This window comes from Sinohyriopsis cumingii, chromosome 9 (assembly GCF_028554795.1).
Source record: "Sinohyriopsis cumingii isolate HCF-2022 chromosome 9, ASM2855479v2, whole genome shotgun sequence".
NCBI lineage: Eukaryota > Metazoa > Mollusca > Bivalvia > Unionida > Unionidae > Sinohyriopsis > Sinohyriopsis cumingii.
In genome coordinates this window covers 49,242,603-49,248,681 of record NC_142969.1, presented here as the reverse complement: position 1 = coordinate 49,248,681, position 6,079 = coordinate 49,242,603, and positions in this window count along the sequence as shown.

Below are 6,079 nucleotides of genomic sequence, written 5' to 3'. Positions count from 1 at the left end.
TGGTATGCAAAAGAACGCTGTCCATATGACTTTGTTTTCATACTTGGAATAATGAGTACACGATTGTCAGAAGAGGAGCGTAAGTATCTTGCTGGTGTGTACACACGAGTGAGGTCAGATAGGTATGTTGGACTAGAGTCCGACAGTGAAATGTAGCACAGAGAACAAATTTTGTGTTTGATTCTGGATCGAATGGATAGCCAGTGTAGGGTACAGAGCAGCGGGGAGGTGTGCTCTGATCGTGGTACTCTAAGTATGATCCGAGCAGCTGTGTTTTGAACTTTTGGAAGTTTCTGGAGTAGATACTGAGATGAACCAGACAGAACTGAGTTACAATAGTCCAGTCTTGAAAGTACTAATGAACACACAAGTGTTTTAGTGGCATCAACTGAAAGATATTTGCGAATTGATCTGATGCGTCTCAGCTGAAGATATGCAGCCTTGCATATGTTCATGACATGTTGGTGCAATGTGAGAGTACTGTCCAGAGTAACACCTAGGTTTCGTACTGATTGTGTGAATTTAATGTTGGCGTTGCTGATATTTATTGTTTTAGGTAAAGGATGTGAATGAGAAAGTCTTTGTGATGTGATCAGAATGGCCTCAGTTTTATCATCATTCATCTGCAGCTTGTTACAAGTCATCCATGATTTCACATCAGAAATGCACCTCTCTACACCTTGGATGGTAGCATCAACTTCAGTTGGGTGGCTAGTTTTGTATATTTGCGTGTCATCAGCGTGCAATTGATGAGACACTGGATGATGATCTATGACACTTGAGAGCGACTGAGTGTACAGAATGAAGAGAACAGGTCCAAGAACACACCCCTGTGGAACACCACACCATAGATCAACTGGGTTGGAGTGTATTCCATTTGGAGATACAATTTGTGTCCTGTTGACCAAGTAGGACTTGAACCACAGTAAGGTTGTATCATGAATGCCAAATACATGCTGGAGACGGTGAAGTAATATATCATGTTACGTTACTCACAGAAATTGTGTATTGAAAGAAATGTTTTCAGTAATATAACAAGCATTATCAGCTCCAAATGTTATGCATTTCCGTTATATAATTCATCATTTTCTTCTCAGCATGGCACAAATTACAACAACAGGGTTTTTGAGTCACATTTTGCTATTGGAACATTTTCAATTTTTGTTTAGTTTCGTCTCTATATTTGTTTAATTTCTTTACTGCTCTCTTTATTACGCAACAAAATACGAAGATACGAAAACCGGACATTACTGACGTTTTCCTCATTATGTACGCCACATCTTAACAGATGATGTATGCCATTGCTGAAGAGTTTAAAGACAAATGACATTGTACATGCGCATCCTAACATACTGCTTTCATGGCAGTTTTGTTTTAATCTTTGCCATAGCCTTTATTATTTGTCAGTGTTAGTATAACTACCTATTTGTCAATATTCTTTTTACCCTAATTGTATTAAATAAAGGATCTGCTTGAATAAAATAAATATTCTAAGTTGCTAGGAGAGAGAGAGAGATAGGTACTGACGGACATGTAGACGGACAAATGTACAAATTTGAGACTGGAAGATGATCAACGCAGATACATAACATTTGGAGCTTATAATGCTTGTTATATTACTGAAAACATTTCTTTCAATACACAATTTATGTGAGTAACGTAACAATATCTTGCCTGTTCACTTGAAAGGACACTACTACTACTACTACTACTACTACTGATACAAATGAGTTGTTTAGTCAAATTAAAATAAAATTTCTACTTTGTATTATAGGCTCAGATAAATTATCAATGACATGATTCAATGTAAGCGTTATGGAATAGAAACAAATAATAGTCATTTCCGAAGGTTTTTGGTCTGTACTGAAAACAATACAGATATAGAATTGTCAAATATTCCCGACAGTACATGTTAAAATGAATAAATCAAAACAAAAGATTCGTGATTTACGGAAATCCGTGAGTTGGTGATTCGCATATTTAAAAAGGAACCAACTTAAAAAGAAAACAAATCACGGAAATAGTTTGAAAATGTGCATAATTATGATTCTATCTAATGGGAGATAATTGTTTGCGCCGCAAATGACGGTCGATTTCCTTGTTTTTCTGCGGTGTTTCTCTTAAAACATGCAAAGTTTCTTATTCATTTTAATCAATTTTATTTGTATCTCATTATACTGTGCTTTTCAGAAAACTTCCAAGAAAATGTGTTGCATTTACTGTGTGTCCGTCTCATAGTCAAAAATCTGCAGAAGGTAATCTGGACTGGTCGTGTAGACATTATACAACAATCCATTTTTCTGCGCTGAAACAAACGTGGTAAGAAACGCTTTAAATTGGGAAAAGAGAACGTAAAAAAAGTAAGTAAAGATTAGCCATGGCGAATCGTGTTCTGTGCTTGTCGTGGTTAAACTGTTAGCTGCCGAATGACAGCTAAAACAGTTGATTCAAATTAGGCCATACAGGGTTATGCAAGCTGTGTGATTTGGCAACAAACAGTTTATACCACGTTAAACGGAGAAGAAAAAGAGGAAATCTCTTTCACTTGCCGTCTTTGTATAGTGTTGTCTTTGATTCCAGCGTAATTACACATTTCAGTGTATTTCTACTCTCGTCTTCAAAACCCTCTTATGAAAGAATACCCTTTCAGCATCCTAGAAATTATGCAAATCGATTTTAGAGAATAAAAATATAATCATCCTTGCAATCGACTAGTTCCCAAGTGGTATAATATTGACAAAGTTAAAAGAAAACATGTTTGTTTATGTATCTTTCCTTTGGAAACCATAAAACGATTAACGCTGCCAGTTGCTCTTTGCAAATCCTGCATGCGATAGTTTCATTTTATATGCCTTTATTGACAAAAACAGAGCCTTCCATTTCTATATTTAAAACCGCCTCCATGGTACAGCATATTTCTCAAGCAATAGTAAAGTAGATTCTGCCCTCAGAGCAAGTTTGATAATATTTATTGATTTAGGTCGAGATTGCAGACTTATAATTTTGATCGTAATGTTTTAAAGCATTTTCAAAACGACGAAAATACGCATTTAGATCACAACCACAGTTGCTGCCATTCTAAAAGTTGTTGAAGCGTGACTCAAATTTAAGCAATATGATAGCTTATTGAACAGTTTGTTCCTAATTTTAACACGAAAAATTCTTGTGAATTACGATATAAGAGAGTGAAAAAGAGATGGGGTTGAGGAACTGAGTCATTGATTAGCCTCTTTTTCTATTAAGGACTTCAATATGTACGAAACTGTAAAAGTAGGCCCATACTGTCACAATCTTTATTGAAGTTTAATATAGTCCTGGAATAGTCATATACACGATGTAACAGCAAAATGTGTATGTATGTATGTATGTATGTATGTATGTATGTATGTATGTATGTATGTATGTATGTACTTTCTCAGTGCACTTAGTAATATTCAAATTGAAGTTCTATGTACCCGACCTGTAATACAGCTCACCGCTTTCGCAGGATGTGCTGTAATTGAAACAACAACAAATGATAATATTTGTTAAATTTACACGTAATCAGCCCAGTCAATCAAATAACATGTACTTGTTGTACGTGTTTATTTCATTTTGTTTGAACGCGTGCACAAGCGATGGGCATGGATGTGTACATTTTTAATGTGCAGAGATTTTCATAGAAAAATGTTTCTAATGTTTTAACAGGTAGACATATTCAAATTTAATGACATACGAAACCCATAAACCCAGATTCGTTCTCAAGTGATTCTAATGAAATTTGTGTTGATATCAAAATCTGTTATGATTCAGATTAGAAGCTGATATTGAATAAGGTTTAAACGTGATTCATATTTCACAAATTCATTGTCAGCAGTTTGTTTTTTACCTTTACAGAATCAGCATTTTACGGGAGTTGAAGTTCATATCAGTTATAATTTCTCTCTGATTCGAGTACAGTCCCTATCTAGGGATAAGAACTGGTCAACATTGAACAGCTTCGGCCCATATCTGCAGTCGAATTTGGCTGGAGACACCTTACTTCTTAATGCTAATCTTTCATCTCGTAATATGGAGGTTTGGCCGTGGTCATAGAGCTCATCAATTTACAAAAAGCTTCCAGAGTACACAGATCGCTCAGGCATACAGTGTCCGATAATATAGAAACGTGCAAATAGTACGTGTCACCAAGAAACTTCAAAGCTATGTTCTTCACCTTTTTGCAGACAAATTATCGATTGGTATACGCCAGTAGGATTGGAAAGTTTCGTATCGTATGTGAAATCAGCCCTTACGACTTCTTTTTGAGACAAAGTCCAAAGAATTAATTGGAGGACATGATAATGGAATATTGAGATAAAACTCAACACATACACTTTGCTTTCCGTTATTGTACAATTGTATGTCGTTATGGATCATAACTCTGAACTTCCACAACTACAGTCGATTGGCACGGTCCACCATGCAACAACATATCTATGCCTACGCTCTTGGTAGTACCGCATAGAGAATAGTAATCAATATGTCGTACGGATATTCACTTATATTACTTGTTTAGTGGTTCAATTATCTGTGTGTGTGTGTGTGTGTGTGTGTGTGTGTGTGTGTGTGTGTGCAAAAACCTGATGGCATAGTTTCCACAATTAAAACTAGTACATGTTTTTCATCCAACGTTCCTGAAAGCAACAATTGTAAACAATATTATTGACACCAAAATCGGTTTAAGGATTATGAACATCTGGCATAAATAAAATACATCCTTTACTGCTGCAAGGGTATTAAACACAGTCATGCAATATCCATTTGTGAATTGCTATTTATTCAGTATGTCAAGCTGTTGCACTGATATGTGGTTAATGTTTCTACATACAAATACATTTACACGAGATGATAACGATGATCTGAATGGCGTCATAATCCATAATACGTTAAGTAATCCATTTTTTGTCCACAACAAGTGTGGCAAGTGGGATAACTTTTAGTAAAGGTTTTATTTTAAATGTATCTTACACAGCACCATCACCCGCTATGTGAGAGCCTCTGCAGGCTAAAACTCTAACCAAATAGTTCCATAGAGAAGAGTCATTTACTATATCTGCTGTGATGACTTGCTCTTTTAATTCTGTTTTATGCCTTAATTGCAATTTGAACTAAGGAAACGTCATTGTAAAAATGTTTTAACATAAACTTTGCACACAATTAAATTGAAAATGCTTATTGGAACACTTCGGTTGATAAACCTTAAGTTCCCGAGGTATGTAATTCCTACATAAAGTCTTCAAACATATTATGTCGTTTTGAAAACGGCGAATATTGCAGATGTTCTCCAATGTGAATGCACTTGTCTGCAATCTTGACCTAAAAAACATGCGTCATTGCATACAACGTTGCACCCATACCTACCCTGTGTGTGTGTGTGTGTGTGTGTGTGTGTGTGTGTGTGTGTGTGTGTACGTGGTGTTACAAAATGTTTGCCTTTTAGGACAAAGTTCGGCTGCAATGCAAAAGGCATAAATGGCCTTTGTATACAGCTGACCTCTGAAGGAAGTCATTGTTCTCAAATTTCCATTATGACAAAATTAGGGATTATGAACCGAACAGCATTATCATTAGCATTATCATTGGTAGTATTATCATCATGATTACTTCACATGTATTATTATTATTATTACTATTATTATTATTATTATTATTATTATTATTATTATTATTATTATTATTATTATTTTGTAGTAGTAGTAGTACTTGACAACCAAGTTACATGATTTAGTCCAGCTATTTAGCAAAAGGAAAAATAAAAAATTGAATAAAATAAGTTCCACAAAAGGATACTGTATTGTCACTCCTTTTGCTTTTTACTTGCTAATTTAAATATATAACGATTACATTAACGACACCGTATATATATTCTAAGGAACTAAATTATTTGTTAATTTTACAGAGAGAATTTTTTATTATTATGTATGTTAGGTGATTTGAATTTGTCCCCGACTGAAAATAATCTACAAACCATCTTGACAACACTCACATACCCAACAGAGGAATGAACCAAGTCGGGGATATAATATAGACACACACAGACGCACTCCATAATAAAATA